The sequence below is a fragment of the Parambassis ranga genome, chromosome 7, assembly GCF_900634625.1.
Source record: "Parambassis ranga chromosome 7, fParRan2.1, whole genome shotgun sequence".
Lineage (NCBI taxonomy): Eukaryota > Metazoa > Chordata > Actinopteri > Ambassidae > Parambassis > Parambassis ranga.
In genome coordinates this window covers 16,932,569-16,951,125 of record NC_041028.1, presented here as the reverse complement: position 1 = coordinate 16,951,125, position 18,557 = coordinate 16,932,569, and the positions used below count along the sequence as shown (strand labels likewise).

The following is an 18,557-nucleotide window of genomic DNA, read 5'->3' as shown; positions in this document are numbered from 1 at the left end:
TCCGTTTGTGTTTCAGGTTTGTTGACTTCCCCTTCCTCGTATGTGCACCATTCCCCCCTCCCGTGATTACCTGCTCCGCCCTAATGTGCCTCACCTGTGGCTTCCCGCCCTCTTGTGTTTAAAGTCTGTGTGTTTCCTCCCTCTCGTTGCCAGTTCGTCTTGTGAGTAATCCATGCGACACAGCCGTCCAAGTAGCCTCCCGCTCTTGTGATTTCCCCAGTGGGTTTTCGAGTGAGTTTTGGATTTTCCTGTGTATGACCTGTTTTGGATCAGACTACTGTTTTTGCCTTGCCCTTTGTGTTACCTCTGCCTCGCGGACTTATCTACTGTGTACCGACCACTGCTTTGGATTTTGACCACTGTTTTTGCCTTTGCCCTTTTGGATGCTTTTGCTACGCTGACTGATTACTCGTGTACCGAACATTGGCTTGAATTAAACACTGAGAATTGCTTTATACTTCCGGCTCCGCTGCGCTTGTGTCCTACGGGACATCTTATATCAGCCCTGACATCTTCTTCATGGGAAAGAAGGACGGATCCCTCCGACCCTGCATCGATTATCATGAGTTGAACAATATCACTGTGAAGAATAAATATCCTCTTCCCCTCATAGATCCCTCCTTTGAGCCATTCCATGATGCTAAGATCTTTAGCAAACTCGACCTCAGGTCAGCCTACCACCTGGTTCGCATTAACGAGGGAGACGAATGGAAGACAGCATTCAACACTCCTCTAGGACATTTTGAATATCTCGTCATGCCATTTGGATTGACTAATGCCCCTGCTGTTTTCCAGGCCCTTATTAATGACATTCTCAGAGACAAGCTCAACCGCTGTGTTTTTGTCTACCTGGATGACATATTGATTTTCTCCCCCTCTCTGTCTGAACACGTCCTCCATGTTCGCCAGGTTCTCCAACGCCTCCTTGAGAACAGACTGTTTGTTAAAGGGGAGAAATGTGAGTTTCACGTGCCCAAGATCTCTTTCCTAGGGTTCATCATCACCACAGGCCAACTCATCCCTGATCCTGCCAAGATTAAAGCTGTCGTGGAGTGGCCCATTCCTCAGACACGGAAAAAGCTACAACAATTCCTGGGTTTTGCCAACTTCTACAGAAGGTTCATTAGGAATTATAGTAAATAGTAAAGTGGCAGCTCCCCTCACCAGCCTAACCTCCCCTGCTAAGCCCTTCCTCTGAGGCTCAGACGGCCTTTTCTAACCTGAAGACTCTGTTTTCTGAGTCCTACTGCACCTATTCTCATCCACCCTGACTCTTCTCGCCAGTTTATTGTCGAGGTTGATGCTTCGGAGACTGGAGTAGGCGCGGTCCTCTCCCAGCGGAGTTCAGAGGATCACAAGGTTCATCCCTGCGCCTATTTTTCCCGTCGCCTGTCACCTGCTGAAAAGAATTATGACGTGGGTAACAGAGAGCTGTTGGCGGTGGTCCTGGCTCTCCAGGAGTGGCGCCACTGGCTGGAGGGAGCCGAGGTTCCCTTTTTGATTTGGACTGACCACAAGAACCTTTCCTACATCCGCTCTGCTAAGCGTCTCATTTCCCACCAGGCTCGATGGGCTCTATTCCTCAGTCCTTTCAACTTTACCCTGACCTACCGCCCTGGTTCACAAAACACTAAGGCTGATGCTCTCTCCAGGCAGTTCTCACCAGACACTCCCAACCCTGAGGTGCCTTGCATCCTCCCCCCTTCCTGCTTTGTCGGTGCTGCTACTCTGGACATAGAGACTACTGTCAAGGATTCTCTGGTTGGTCATCCTCCTCCTCTCGATTGCCCTCCTAAACGGCTCTTCGTTCCCAACCACCTGCATTTCCAAGTGCTTCTGTGGGGACACTCTTCTAAATTAAGCTGTCATCCTGGAGTTCGCCGGACCCTCCACTTCATCCAGCAACGCTTCTGGTGGCCGAAGATGTCCGAAAAAATCTTTAGTTTAAGTTTATTAATGCCTGCTCTGTCTGTGCCCCCTATCATGCACCTTCTGGTCTTCTCCATCCCCTGTCCATACCTCGCCGCCCCTGGTCTCACATAGCCTTGGATTTCGTCACTGGATTGCCCCCTTCAGACGGTAACACCACTATACTAACTGTTGTGGATCGTTTCTCTAAGTGTGCCCATTTTATTCCCCTTCCTAAGCTCCCTTCGGCCCTGGAGACTGTCAACCTGCTCACTCAACACGTTTTCCGCCTTCATGGGTTGCCTGTGGACATTGTTTCAGACCGGGGTCCTCAGTTTGCCTCCCAGGTATGGACAGCCTTCTACAGACAGATTGGCGCTACCCCCTCTCTCTCCTCTGGTTACCACCCCCAGTCTAAGACAGACAGAGCGGGCCAATCAGAGCCTGGAGACAGCCCTGCACTGCATCACTGCCCGCAATCCGGCTTCCTGGAGCTCTCAGTTAGCTTGGGTGGAGTACGCCCATAACTCACTCACCAACTCCTCAACAGGTATGTCAACTTTCATGGTGTCTAATGGTTTCCAACCTCCCCTTTTGGGAAAAAATTGAATTTTTCTACCAAGTTTGGTGAGTTTGGGGCATGTTAAGGCCTCCAAAAATGCGATCAAAGAGTGGGAAGGAAAAAAATCCCTAGGGTTTCAATAGGGCTCTTGTTTGGTGCTCAGGCCCTAAAAAAGACAATAAATACAAAAATAATACTTAAAACAGAGCTACTTTGCAGTGTAATGGCATGGTCAAGTCCAGCAGGATGTTATAAAGTGCAGTGTAGTGCATACAAGCATTTAGACTTTAGCACAGGGTGTGAATGTGTGTCAATACAATTAGCCTGGGATGCTGTGGACAGGTAATAAAATGGTATTGTTTTGCACACAAACGGTGCGACCATGTTGACAGTTAGCTAGCTAGCTAGTTGGTAAAATCACAAATCTGAATGCAGTGGATACACTGAAAGGTCTCATGTGTGTTATGTTATCGTACTAACCGATTGAAGTTACCATGGAGACGGCAAAGACCACAACAGAAACCACAACAAGTTCGACATACGATCACCAAATCAAAACATACACTTATATATACATTCTCCTGGTCATTAAATATGTTATGTTAATCACTTTGCCCCACGGTAACCTGTTATAAATAACATTACATTATAACGGGTTATAAATAACGGATTATAAACCAGATTCAGATGCCCAGCAGCAGGCTGGTAAAGAGGTATGCTTGAGGACTAAGTAGAGATCTTTATTGTTGTTATGTCAGCTTTTTCATCTGTGTTTAGATGTTGTCAAATGTAATATCATGTGCTGGAGCAGGAGCTTGACTGGGATCCTGGTACTCAGGATGTCAAAGAGGCCGAGGGAGAGGCAGAAGGAAGGAAGAGGGGTATGAGGAGAATCTGGTGCCAGATGAGATTTCATGCCTGTCTCATCACAGTGCGCTTCTTCAAGGCACAGAGCTCTCTGAGTCTTCCATCCCAAGATGACTGCCCTGGGATGGAGGTGGAGCAGGCTGAGGAGCAGGATACGACTGTGAGTACTGCAAAGGCCTGTTTTCCTCATTCTCTCTGAGGGTCAGCTGTGTGTGAACACACTGTAAGGATTCGTCAGTCATGTCTGTGCTTTGCATGTGTTTGTTGGGCCAGATGGTCATAGTGGCTGCCGTCAGGTTGCCGATCTGGCCAAGGCTCTGGTGGAACTGCGTCACCATGCCTTTGTCACGCATCAGCAGGCTGCAGAGATCATCAGCCTATAACAATTTGATAAGGTTATTATCATTAGCTACTACCAAGGGGTCGTGCTATTGCAATGTTTTAAGGAAAAAACACAAAACCACCAAACACAAGAACACGTTTCAAATATGTATTAACATATGGTCATACACCACACCTATGCAACCCCACCAAAACCCCACACTCAGTCAGTGTTCATTGTCTTTTGCACAGATGCAGTCCGTTTCTGCTCTGTTTATATAAAGAAATCAAAAATGGGTATTCCACCAACTCCAAACGAGAATTCCAAACAATAGCGATCTCCAGCGTCTCTGGGAGAGTAAAAAATGAGAAAACAAAAATAAGTTCGATCTCACCCGGGATTCGAACCCGAGCCTCCCACGTGGCAGTCCAGGAAGCTATCAACTGAGCTATCCAGCCGACCCGTTTTGGGGTCCAAAATCGCTCGCCAGAGCGTACCAATATCCTGACCGAATGAATGGATAAACTCCCAGGTTACGGCAGGATTAATCCGATGGATAATCGGTCCAGTCCGTAGATACGTGGAGCTTCCCCTCAGGTAGGCCGCAGCCGTTCTCTTGCTGGCGCCTCCAATAATCACTGCTTCGGTCGTCGATCACTATTCTCTCCTCCGGTCGCTTCCGCCTCTCCTCTCTCCTCTCTTCTCTCTTTCTGGCCTCCTCGCGCCCGCTTTCCCATGAGTCTTTTAAACCCATGGAGGGCGTGACCAGGCGGCACCTTATCCTTAAAAAACTCAATTAAACAGACCCAGGTATCTTTTACACATACAATGGACAATCTACATAGCATAATTTACAAACACTAATGTCACCTCGACTATGCATTTGCTGGTATGCTTGACACATTTACAGTGTCACAAGCCTGTGCAACAAGCTTTCCCACCGCGACAAGCCATATCACATACCAGCCATGTACAACCCATACTTACCATTCAGCCCTTCAATCCACTCAACAAATACTTCTGCATGGTGCATATTGTTTATGTCATACCATCCTGTGTGCAGCACCATCCTTGGCCAGGGGGCAGGAGCTGCCACCTCTCCAAAGGCTCCTTCAGCTCTGCCACCTCCACCAGACTGATGCCAAAACACTTGCTAATCAGTGCACCCTGTCACAGTGGTAAGACCTGTGTATTTATTTGTCTCTTTATTCTGTCAATCACACTGTCACGGTTTTCCTCTGAGGTTCAATCAGCGGAGGAAGGACAGGATGGCATCTATCGTATCAGCTTCACTTCCACAGCTCCCCTTCCTCCTCCTGCTCCTTCCACCGCCACAGCTGGACCGTCCACAAACACTGTTTGTGTTTGTCGTACCACAGCTTGGAGTGCACGAGGAGAAGGTGCAGCGTGCACGGGAGGCAGGGCGATTTCTAGCACCTTACCGAAGTTCTTGCAATTTGACTGTCGGCACTGTGGGCAGCAGAAAACAAAAGAGTATAGGTACACTTCCTACAAAACATACAGGTGGTTCTGTGCGAAGGCTGAAGGGAGGTCTGTGGAAGAGTGGCTCTTCAGTGTATTCAATGAAACCTTTCTGTTTAACAAGGCCTATGTGATCCATAGTGTGATAGGCCCAATAGGCATGGCTTCAGATATTTTGTAGATATGGCTTCAGCCACAGTTAGCATAGGACCGACTATCTGGCTCTTTTGTAATTGACTTAATGCTGTTTAAGATGCATTATAAATGAATGCAATACTACAGTATTAAGTACTTAAGAAATATAGTTATGTTCATCATTTATTAGGTGTAAATCATCTATTTTCACTTTATGTAATTTTGGAGTTGGTATATCCAACATATTTTTAATTACTTGGGTAAAGACTTTGGATATTCTGTAAACGTTCTTTGTGTCATCAAAAGAATTCAAATGATATTTAGCATTTAAATCCTTTAAATCAATCCATCAGGTGTATAACAGACCAAATCTGTTTCGGCAACCAGTCGTCCATATTGGCTACCGCTAGGTGGAGCAGTAGCTGTACTACTTCTCGGCAAACTGAAGTCTCAATTTAAAAATTTGGAAAAATGAGGAACGCTTCACGAATTTGCGTGTCATCCTTGAGCCACCGCTCAGAACCTCTCTCTCTTTTATACCCTTCAGAACCGCGCAAGGGCTGATGGGAATTCTATCTGTTTCTTAGTCTCTTCTGCCACCTACTGGTCGTTTGGAATTACAGCATTATGTCTAGTTGAAGTGTTGCGATGTAGTGCGTTTATTTATTTATTTTAGCATAAAAATCCCAGTTTATTAATGTTTATCATTAGAAAAAGACGCAGCAAAGCTTATAAATTATCAGTATTTTGATATTTATTACACCGGTTGCACAATAACGTTGTTACATTATAAGAATAAAGTCTTCTTCAGAATAGTTTATGTAAGGTTTAATATGAAGAACATGAATATACAAAATTAAGATTAAAATAAACCTTTATTAGTCCCACAATGGGGAAATTGCATATCTATCCCAATATAAGTTTAAAAAACATTTTTTTTAATGGAGCAAATAACATTCTTCCACCATTTTTCAGTCAGACTTAAATTTAAAACGGCACAATAAATGTTGTCATCACAAATAGGTTTTTTATAATAGATTTATTAAAAAAATTTATAAAACATCTATCGTGTGGACGGCGTTGGGTGAGCTGGATGCAGCGTCTGAGCAAAACCACGAGGTGGCGCTGTTTCCCTTCACAAACGTTTCCTTCTCCACATGTCTGCTGCTGCAAACGCTGGGAACATGGCGTCGGCCCTCGGTCGCCTGGTCCGGCTGTCGGCTCGCTGCTCGCCGCTGACGCCTTGCAGGAAGACGGTGACACGGAGCCGGACAGCGGTGACTACGTCCTCCGGTGCCATCCTGCCCAAACCCAAGAAGGTGAGAGCAGATTTGTGTTTGCAGTGACACAGGAGGGAAAGAAGGCGTCCCTCCTGAGACGTGTGTTTAACAGTCTTCCTCACAGCTGAACTAACTGAGTTGTTGTTACTGCGGGGGTTGTGGGGGCTTCTGTTGGTCTGCACGTTCTGGTGAACAGGAGAAGTGGGTCAATTCCACAAAAACACCTGAACACAGGTATATTTATAATATTATATAAGTAGCACAACAGAGTGTGTGTATGTGTGTGTGTGTATATATACAGTCTTAAAAAGTTGCAAAAGTTTGGGCACCCCTTAGGGAAATCACTGCATCAGCTTTTGAAGCAGCAACTTTATTTTTTCAGCTCAGCTCAGCATAACATGGTGGACACGCCACCAAATGTCACAGTAGGCCATAAGTTCCTCTCATGGAGTTCAGTGTGCGGTTTCCACCATGCATACCTCCTCTGGTTGTGACCAAAGAACTCTATCTCAGGCTCTTCTCACAGTATTTCTTTCCAAAATGCTTCTTTCTTGTCCAGATGTGCTTTCGCATACCTCAGGTGCAGGTACATACCTCGATGAAGATAACAGTAAAGTAATCAGACGTACAGCCACGTTTCCTTGGTATCGTACTCTTCATAAGGAGTTTTTTGGACCGCTCTTAGTCTGACCCATCACCCAGGACCTGTTTGCCTTGGGAGACCCTGCTGGGGGGCCCTGACAACATAGTTCCTGGGATCACCTGGGCACTCAAACCCCTCCACCACGATAAGGTGGCGGTCCATGGAGGGGGATATTTTTATTTTATTTATTTATTTATAAAGTGTGTGTGAGAAGAGGGCTTCTTTTGAAGGTTGACTTAAATCTGAGAATTTACTGTACTTTACTTCTTTACTTTTTTCCTCAGAATTGTCGAATTCTGGGAAAAAACAGGTAAAAATCTGAGATTTTTTTTTGCACAACTTTCAGAGGTTTAAGTGTCTCCTTTTCAGTTGTGTGTGTGTGGTGGGGGGGGGGATTTGTGTGTGTGTGTGTGAAGGGCTTCTTGTTAAGGTTGTTTTAAATTTGAGAATTTACTGTACAAAAAATCTCAGTTTTACCATTTTTTTCCCCCCGAAATTAAACAATTCTGGAAAAAAAAAACGTAAAACAGATTTTTTTGCACAACTGTCAGATGGTATTTTAGTTGACAGTTATTGTTGACAGCTTGTAAGCTGTACGTTTCTGCAGCCTCTTACTATATACTATACTATACTATCTTTTTATACTGCGGGGGCGTGTCTTCTTGTCTCTGCAGCCTCGATTGTTTTTTATAGAACAGGAGTGTGAGGAGTTCCTCCTCTTCTTTCTTGTTGGCCTTCTCCTGCTTTATCTGTTGTCTCTGCAGCCTCTTAGCCTTTTTCAGCTGCTCCTAGAGGACTTCTTTGTGAGGAGTTCAGATTTTGCGTCCTCCTCCTCCTCCTCCATCTGTCTGAGCCTGGCTTTGCTCTCCTTCACTTGTTCATGGAGAGCTTTGTTTTCAGCCGTCAGGGAGTTGATGGGGTTCTGCTGTTCAGAAACCTTTGAAGAGGGCTTGTCGTTACTGTCCTTGAGCAGTTTTACCTGTTCCTCTTGCTCATGAGGAAGAGGCTGAGCCTTCTGTAGGCTTTCCTTTGTAGCCTGCTGCTCAAGTTTCAGCTCCTCTTCCAGGGAAGACCAGTTTGTGGATCAGACCGTCTTTTTGCAGGACAGTCTGGTTGGCCTGGTCCAGGACAGCTTGCAGAGTGCGTACCATATTTAATAACTCCACACGTTCTTTAGTTCGCAAAGTTCAGAGGCCAGCTCCTCATATCTGGAAGGACTTTTTGCTGCCTCCTCACATTGTTTCTTTTCCAGCTTCTCCCTCTCCTTGCGATCCTTCTTCTCTTGTTTCTCCTTCTCCTCACGTTGTTTCTTTTCCATTTTCTCCCTCTCCTTGTGCTCTTTCTTCTCCCGTTTCTCTCTCTCCTCACGTTCTTTCTGCAGCTTCTTCTCTGCCTTTTTTTTCTCCTTCTTGGACATCTGAGGCTTGCTGAGTTTCTCTTCCAGGAGCCTCTTCTCCTCTCTAATGTCGTTAAGGAGCTGCTGCATGCTCTCAGGGCTTTTGTCTTTGACTGCAAGCACCTCTTCGAGGTTCAGGAGTTGGGTTTCCATCACCTCTGTGCTCTCCTCAGGTTGGTAGTTGAGAGCCTCTTTTTCACTGGTCAGAGTGATGATGATGTCCTTCTCCTCCTCTATGTGGGCTTGCAGAATGCTAAGTTCACAGGTCAAAGAAGCTTTGCAGGCCTGAAGCTCTTCCAGAGTGTCTCTGAGGTGCCAATTTCCATCTGTGGCCTCTTTGAGCTGCACATCCAGAGACTGTTGAAGGGAAATCATGTCCTCTTCCTTCTCTGCCAATGCACGCTCCCATTGTTTCTGCTTAATGGCCAGATCCTCCTTTGATGCTTTTGACTGCTCCTCCCAGTTTTGCTCCTTGAGGGCCATCTACTGGTTCAGAGAAGCCAGGTCGGCATGCAGCTGAGCGATTTCGTCCTGTGCGCTTAGCAGAGCAGTCCTCTGGCTCTGCAGAATCCTGCAACCAGGTGTAGAAATGTTCCTGTCTGCTCCTGACTGCTGCTCCTGGGCCATCTGCTGTGTCAGAGAAGCCAGGTCGGCATGCAGCTTACAGTTGTCCTGCAATGACCATAGCAGAGCATCCCCCTGGTGCTGCAGAATATCGCAGGTTGTTTGATTGTTCGTCATCATTTGTTCCCCCATTAGTGTACTAGGTGAAGAAATGTTCCTGAATGGTAATAATCCTGAATGCTTGAATCACTGAGTGCTCTCGTGTGTGTACACTTGAACTATGGTAAAAATACTGAATAAAAAAAAGATATTTGTTTTCCTAGGAGGTATTGATTAAAAACTTATAAAACTTTAAATAAATAAACAAGAAGGACAGAAAATGTATATACACTCAACAAAAATATAAACGCAACACTTTTGTTTTTGCTCCCATGTTTCATGAGATGGACTTGAAGATCTAAACTTCCAGATACACAATATTACACAATATTACCATTCCTCTCAAACATTGTTCACAAATCTGTCTAAATGTGTGATAGTGAGCACTTGTGCTTTGCTGAGATAATCCATCCCACCTCACAGGTGTGCCACATCAAGATGCTGATCTGACATCATGATTAGTGCACAGGTGTACCTCAAACTGCCCACAATAAAAGGCCACCCTGAAATGTGCAGTTTTGTCTCACAGCAAAATGCCACAGATGCCACAAGCATTGAGGGAGCGTGCAATTGGCATGCTGACAGTAGGAATGTCAACCAGATCTGTTGCTCGTGCATTGAATGTTCATTTCTCCACCATAAGCCGTCTCCAAAGGCGTTTCAGAGAATATGGCAGTACATCCAACCGGCCTCACAACTGCAGACCACGAGTAACCACACCAGCCCAGGACCTCCACATCCAGCAGGTTCACCTCCGAGATCGTCTGAGACCAGCCACTCAGACAGCTGCTGAAACAATTGGTTTGCATAACCAAACAATTTCTGCACAAACTGTCAGAAACCGTCTCAGGGAAGCTCAACTGCATGCTCGTCGTCCTCATCGGGGTCTTAACCTGACTCCAGATCGTCGCCGTAACAGACTTGAGTGGGCAAATGCTCACATTCGATGGCGTCTAGCACGTTGGAGAGGTGTTCTCTTCACGGATGAATCTCGGTTTACATTGTTCAGGGCAGATGGCAGACAGCGTGTGTGGCGTCGTGTGGGTGAGCGCTTTGCTGATGTCAATGTTGTGGATCGAGTGGCCCATGGTGGTGGTGGGGTCATGGTATGGGCAGGCATCTGTTATGGACGAAGAACACAGGTGCATTTTATTGATGGCATTTTGAATGCACAGAGATACCGTGATGAGATCCTGAGGCCCATTGTTGTGCCATACATCCATGAACATCACCTCATGTTTCAGCAAGATAATGCACGGCCCCATGTTGCAAGGATCTGTACACAATTCTTGGAAGCTGAAAATGTCCCAGTTCTTGCATGGCCAGCATACTCACCGGACATGTCACCCATTGAACATGTTTGGGATGTGCTTGACCGGCATATACGACAGCGTGCACCAGTTCCCACTAATATCCAGCAACTTCGCACAGCCATTGAAGAGGAGTGGACCAACATTCCACAGGCCACAATAGACAATCTGATAAACTCTATGCGAAGAAGATGTGTTGCACTGCATGAGGCAAATGGTGGTCACACCAGATACTGACTGGTTCTGAGTCCCCAGACCGCCAATAAAGCAGAAACAAAATGCACATTTCAGGGTGGCCTTTTATTGTGGACAGTTTGAGGTACACCTGTGCACTAATCATGATGTCAGATCAGCATCTTGATGTGGCACACCTGTGAGGTGGGATGGATTATCTCAGCAAAGCAGAAGTGCTCACTATCACACATTTAGACAGATTTGTGAACAATTTGAGAGGAATGGTAATATTGTGTATCTGGAATGAAGTTTAGATCTTCAAGTCCATCTCATGAAACATGGGAGCAAAAACAAAAGTGTTGCGTTTATATTTTTGTTGAGTGTAGTTCACTCAGTATGCCATTGTTATAATAATAAACAGTGCTTGATGCACTGCTGGTTTTGGCTAGAGCAGCATGGCGTTCTGTCCCTTGGACAGAAACCTTAGCAGTCATTAACAACATGGCTTTACTCCAGGATGCCACCGCAGTGCTGCCGCCTGAGTGGGTGGAGTCTTCTCACATTGTTGTACAGTTTATTATTAGGTATAAGAAAATAACGTCATCATCCAACCCTGCAAACGTTTTGTTGGTACAGCTCGGATTATTTCAATAGTGTCTCACATTTTAATAATAATTATAATATTTGCAATTATTATTGACGGTTTCCACACATGTCCTGAATGAGCTGAATCTTTTGATGTTTGAATGGTTTGAATCGGCCCATGCATTCTGAAGATATGCTGAGCCAACCGAAGACATGGAAAATGTTTAATATCTTTAATATTACAAGTTGCCATGCATCCATGGCGACCTGCTGAGCAGTCTACTCAGAGTCATGTAACATCAAGTAGCATCAGTCTGTCACTGTTTGAATGGTTTGAATCAGCCCATGCATTCTGAAGATATGCTGAGCCAACCGAAGACATGGAAAATGTTTCATTTAATATTATAATGTTTGCAGTTATTATTGACGGTTTCCACACATGTCCTGAATGAGCTGAATCTTTTGAGGTTTGAATGGTTTAACATTCAAGTTGCCATGCATCCATGGCGACCTGCTGAGCAGTCTACTCAGAGTCATGTAACATCAAGTAGCATCAGTCTGTCACCATGGTAACAGAAGAAGAGACCTCAAATGTCCCCGGTCATTTGAATATTTGCAATTATTATTGACATGTCCTGAATGAGCTGAATCTTTTGATGTTTGAATGGTTTGAATCGGCCCATGCATTCTGAAGATATGCTGAGCCAAAAAACGTACATAATAATAATAATAAATATTTTAAAGATCTTCATCATCATCATCATTGGTCGTCTCCATTTTGTTTCTACACAAACCACAAACCCAGCAAAAACAACAGATTTTCTTTGAATAGCTAATCAGCCTTCTGACAAATTACAGTTCTAGATAAATTCACTGTAATCTGATCTAATCTGAACAAAAACACGTCTGAACCAGTCTCCTGCCTGTAGAAGAGAAAACCACAGAAACAGCTCTTGTGTTAATAATTTGCAGCCATTTGAGGCCCTAAAACCAACACGCCAAATGTCTCTTTTAATGCGTATACAGTGTCAGATTAAAACTAAGAATTATTGAAAGACAAGCTCAGAAAAATGAAAACAAAACCTTAAATTTAGCAGTTGAATAATCTAAAATTTTGGGTTGTGATTTTTATACATTTTGAATGTTAAAATAAAACATATAAACTTGCATTTCCTGAAGAAAATGCAAGTTTGGTTGCCACAGCAAGTTTGTTTTTACCCAAAAAAAAAATTCTGTCATGCAACTGCATGGCAACCTGCTGAGCAGTCTACTCAGAGGAGATTTTGGATGCATGGCAACCATGCATACATGAGCAACCATGCATCCATGGCAACCTGAACCTGTGAGCCGCCATTTGAAGACGGAGCTGAAAGTAGCATCAGTCTGTTACCGGACAGATGGAGAAACCATTCGAAGCTTAAAATACTTCTAACATCTTGGTCTTCTTGGTGTCATATATATTTTGCTGGGCAACCAAACTAATAATAATAAAGACGTAGAAGAACAAGAAGTTTGGTTGCTGGGCAACCAAACTTAATAACGCTGAAGCAGAACTGAAGAAGCCACTTGGGGGAGTGGCGAAACGTCTTCAAAAAACAATCCTTGAGTCAAGTTACCTCGATTTAAACTCTTGGAAATTACTATGACCTGGATCAATGAGAGCATCCACAGATATATGATGACATCATAGGCTCTTCACTGACTTCTTATGAAAGGCTCTGAAATCAAAGGCTCTGACATAAAAAGACATCATAAGATAATATGACATCATAAGACTGACGTTTTATGATGTCATATTAAAGTCTAGAAAGGTTATAGCTAAGGAGCTTAGTTCAGTATTTAGCACAGTTCAAGTGTACACACACGAGAGCATTCAGCATTATTTACCATTGAGAGAGAACCATTTCTTTACCGAGGAACAAATAAAGATGAACAATCCGACAACTTGCAAGATTGTGCAGAGCCAGAGTATTGCTCTGCTACAGCAGGAAAACACTCAGCTGTGTGCCGACCTGGCTTCTCTGAAACAGCAGATGACCATTAAGCAGAAACAATGGGAGAGTGCATTGGCAGAGAAGGAAGCGGACATGATTTCCCTTCAACAGTCTCTGGATGTGCAGCTTAAAGAGGCCACAGATGAAAATCAGCACCTCAGAGACACTGTGGAAGAGCTGCAGGCCACAGGCAAGTCCACAGACTGCTTTGAAGAAGAAGCTTCGAAGCAGTCTGTGGACTTGGAGAGGTGTGATGATTTGACCTGTGAACTTAGCACTCTGCACGCCCACATAGAAGAGGAGAAGGACATCATCGTCACTCTGACCAGGGAAAAAGAGGCTCTCAACTACCAACTGAAGGAGAGCACAGAGGTGATGAAAACCAAGCTCCTGAACCTGGAAGAGGCGCTAGCAGTCAAAGACAAAAGCCTTGAGCGCATGCAGCAACTCCTTAACAACGTTGGAGAGGGGAAGAGTCTCCTGGAAGAAAAACTCAGTGAGCCTCAGGTGTCCAAGAAGGAGCATAAAAAGGCAGAAAAGAAGTTGCAGAAAGAACGCGAGGAGAGGGAGAAACTGGAAAAGAAGGAGCGCGAGGAGAGGGAGAAACTGGAAAAGAAGGAGCGCGAGGAGAGGGAGAAACTGGAAAAGAAGGAGCGCGAGGAGAGGGAGAAACTGGAAAAGAAGGAGCGCGAGGAGAGGGAGAAACTGGAAAAGAAGGAGCGCGAGGAGAGGGAGGAACTGGAAAAGAAGGAGCGCGAGGAGAGGGAGGAACTGGAAAAGAAGGAACGAGAGGAGAGGGAGAAACTGGAAAAGAGGGAACGCGAAGAGAGGGAGAAACTGGCAAAGAAGGAACGAGAGGAGAGGGAGAATCTGGCAAAGAAGGAACGAGAGGAGAGGGAGAAACTGGCAAAGAAGGAACGCGAGGAGAGGGAGAAACTGGAAAAGAAGGAACATGAGGAGAGACTGTCATGAGCCAGGGTCTTGGCTCCTTGTCTTTTATTATATTGTTTATTTTGTTATTTAGTTTTCAGTGTTTGTCCTCTTTCTCTGCTCCTCCTCAGTCCTTCCCTCTCTCCTTCTCTTCCTCCCTCCTCTTTCTCTGCTCCTCCTCAGTCCTTCCCTCTCTCCTTCTGTTCCTCCTCCCTCCTGTTCTCTGCTCCTCAGTCCTTCCCTCTCTCCTCCTCTAGCCTCCTCCCTGATTATCAGCTCCTCCCTAATTGTGTTCACCTGTGTCGTCTCTCCTCTTTTTAAGCCCTGTGCCTTCCCTTTGTCTTTGTCAGTTCTTCCCTTGTGATTCCCCGTGTGCACCCCCGTGTGTACTCCCTCGTGATTCACCTCTTCGTCCTTCTTCTTCCTCCGTGTTTCCTCATGTTTCCCCGATCATCCTCAGGTTTGGTTTGGTTTATCCTTTTGTGTTTATTTTGTACTTTTTACCTTTTGTTTGGCACTGTTCCCAGTAGCCCTCCTTTCGTTTACCTGCTCCTCTGGACTGGTTTTTGTGTTGGCTTTAAATAAAGCTCCCCTTTTGTTGAACATTATTTTGTCTGCGCTTGGGTCCTATTAAGAACTACACCCCACATAACAGAGACGCAAGGAGAGGGAGAAACTGGAAAAGAGGGAACGCAAGAAGAGGGAGAAAGTTGAAAAGAGGGAACGCAAGGAGAGGGAGAAAGTTGAAAAGAGGGAACGCAAGGAGAGGGAGAAACTGGAAAAGAAGGAACGAGAGGAGAGGGAGAAACTGGAAAAGAGGGAACGCAAGGAGAGGGAGAAAGTGGAAAAGAGAGAACGCGAGGAGAGGGAGAAAGTTGAAGAGAGGGAACGCAAGGAGAGGGAGAAACTGGAAAAGAAGGAACGCGAGGAGAGGGAGAAAGTGGAAAAGAGGGAACGCAAGAAGGAATGCAAGGAGAGGGAGAAAGTGGAAAAGAAGGAACGCAAGGAAAAGGAGAAAGTGGAAAAGAAGGAACTGCAAGCTGACCTGACCCAGGCTGACCAGACTGTCCTGAAAAGAAAAGGTCTGATTCAAAAACTGGCAGAGCTGAAAAGGAGGTTGCAGAAAGAAAGGGGGAGAACAGGAGGAGACAGCTGAGGCAGGTAAGAGTTGGATGGGAGAAAAAACAAACTTGAAAAGGACAGAGAAAACCTTCAGAACAAGCCTCTTCCTCATGAGCAAGAGGAACAGGTAACTCTGGAAGTGTGTGTCATGTCACTGAGGTTGTTGATTTTTATGTCCCGGTTTTTCCATTACACTCGTCACAGAGAGTACTTGATTGCCCTTTTTGATACGGTCTCTAAGAGTAGGTTATATCCTAACCATTTAATTTCTGATTACCTTTAGATAATGTCACTTTTCTGTGTCACCTTACTGGGCATAAGATCTCTAAAAGCTGTTCTTCTTATTAAAGAAGTAAACACAGCTCAGTGATTTACAGTTTCTTTGGTCGAGCTGACTGCTTTCTTTTGGCCTCTCTCTCCATAGCGGCACTGCAGGCTTTGAAAAAGAAACAACCGTTATGAGAAGCAGCACGCTCAGATCGACGGGACATTGTCGACCATTGAGTTCCGGAGAGAGGCTCCGGAGAATGCCAACACTGTATCTGTCCATTTCCTTCTTGATGTCCTCAGTGGAAGGAGGCAAAGCCAAAGTTGAGATGTACATTTGAGATGCCTGTAGAAAGGAAAAACAAATACAAGTCGGTGTTTTCATATGTCATCTGCTGTGTCATTCAGTCATTCAGTGTCGGATGTCAATGCACGATGGTCATAATTTTTCACATTTCCATCCTTTCAACACATCCACACCTGTAATAGTTGGATCTAGTATTAGTAGTAGTATTATGAAGGAAAAAACAATCATTGAGTCAAGTTACCTCGATTTAAACTCTTGGAAATTACTATGACCTGGATCAATGAGAGCATCCACAGATATATGATGACATCATAGGCTCTTCACTGACTTCTTATGAAAGGCTCTGAAATAATCAAAGGCTCTGACATCAAAAGACATCATAAGATAATGATGATATGACATCATAAGACGTCAGTCTTATGATGTCATATTAAAGTCTAGAAAGGTTATAGCTAAGGAGCTTAGTTCAGTATTTAGCACAGTTCAAGTGTACACACACGAGAGCATTCAGCATTATTTACCATTGAGAGAGAACCATTTCTTTACAGAGGAACAAATAAAGATGAACGATCCGACAACTTGCAAGATTGTGCAGAGCCAGAGTATTGCTCTGCTACAGCAGGAAAACACTCAGCTGTGTGCCGACCTGGCTTCTCTGAAACAGCAGATGACCATTAAGCAGAAACAATGGGAGAGTGCATTGGCAGAGAAGGAAGCGGACATGATTTCCCTTCAACAGTCTCTGGATGTTCAGGCTACAGATGAAAATCAGCACCTCAGAGACACTGTTGAAGAGCTGCAGGCCACAGGCAAGTCCACAGACTGCTTTGAAGAAGAAGCTTCGAACCTGGACCTCCTGAACCTGGAAGAGGCACTAGCAGTCAATGACAAAAGCCTTGAGTGCATGCAGCAGCTCCTTAACAACGTTAGAGAGGGGTCTTCCCTGGATAATGAGCTGAACCTTAAGCAGCAGGCTACAGAAGAAAGCCTACAGATGGTTCAGCCTCTTCCTCATGAGCAAGAGGAACAGGTAACTCTGCGCAAGGACAGTAATGACGAGCTCTCTTCAAAAGTTCCTGAACAGCAGAACTGGTATGCATCCGCCATTGAGTTGTTGAAAAGACATAAAGAAGAGTATAGATATATATAGTATAGCTATATATCTCAGACAAAAGGAGGGCCAAAAAAAAGTCTCAGTAAATTCTCAAGTCAATTCTCAATAAGGCCTTTTACACACACACACAACTAAAAAGAAGGCACTAAAAACTTCTTAAAGCTGTGCAAAAAAACTCAGATTTTTACCTGTTTTTTTCCAGAATTTAACAATTCTGAGGAAAAAAAGTAGAGTAAATTCTCAGATTTAAGTCAACACACACACTTTAAAAAAATGCCTATAAGTGTCTGAATGTTGAATATTTAATATAGTACAAGATACAACAATATAAATAACAGGTGGTTGTTCTGGTTCATTTACCATATGAGTGGTTCAAGCGCAGAATCGCACTTAAGTCACACAAACGAAGACTTGACTTGCCCTCAGTGACTTGAGACTTGAATCTGACAGATATTTCAGGTTTCCATCCAGACTTACTGCAGAACAGTGAGTGAAGATGGAACACACAGTGTTAGGGTTCAGAACATAGAGGCGAGTATAACAACACAACAACACTAAATGATGGAACTGAAGCCATATATTCTGTCCAGCAGTGACCTGACAGTGACATCATTCAGGTAATAAAAATATGAATCACAGATAGTTTACTGCTGTTTCTCCTGCACGACAATGATCCTCAGTAGCGTTCTCTGGTCCCCTCCCCTCCCCTTTATCCGCATGTCCTCGCTCTGTCGCTAGCTGTCATGGTGGTGTCCAGAAAACAACGTGGCCTTTATAAATAACTGGGAAACTTTCTGGGGGAGACAAAGCGGAGAGACGGCATTCATCCCACCCAGGGTGGTGCAGCCCTGATTTCTAGCAACATAGCCAAGTTTATTAGACCAACCTGACAACCCAGGGTCGAGGCCAGGAGGCAGAGTCGCTGTCCTACACACCTCTCTGCTGCTCCTGGAGGACTGCCGCCCTCCATTAAAAACATATTAACTACAAATACACATAGAAACACTAAGCTTAATAATGTTATTGAAGTGGTGTCAGTCGCACATCCTCCCACAGTTCATCAAGCACACAAGTTAAGATATATTAATCATAATAACCTCATAAAAATACACACTAACACAAACACATAGAACAAGGTAACAGAACACTCCACCCTAAGTCGCTCTTAGTTAATGATTTAATTATTGATCATCACACTGATTTCCCTCTGGGATTAATAAAGTATCTAAAAAAATATATTTTGTCTCACTGAGACTTGGTTACAGGATGAAGAATATGTTGCTTTAAAAGAATCAACTCCGTCTAGTTATGTTAACTACGTGTTCCTGCACTCTCAGAAAGGATGTGTTAAAAAATAACACAAAAAATGTGTTGTCACATGTTTAACACTTTTTGTGTTGATTTCAACACAAAAAGTGTTAAGAAGCCTAAAATTA

The 18,557-nt window shown here is 44.5% G+C and overlaps 1 long non-coding RNA gene across 1 annotated transcript; it reads left to right on the top strand.

Annotated features, from left to right (window-relative positions):
• Positions 1 to 6,433: 6,433 nt before the first annotated feature.
• Positions 6,434 to 16,091, top strand: LOC114438941 (uncharacterized). The gene is made up of 2 exons (XR_003671010.1): positions 6,434 to 6,595; positions 15,858 to 16,091. It is a non-coding gene; the product is annotated as an uncharacterized LOC114438941 (long non-coding RNA).
• Positions 16,092 to 18,557: the final 2,466 nt, after the last annotated feature.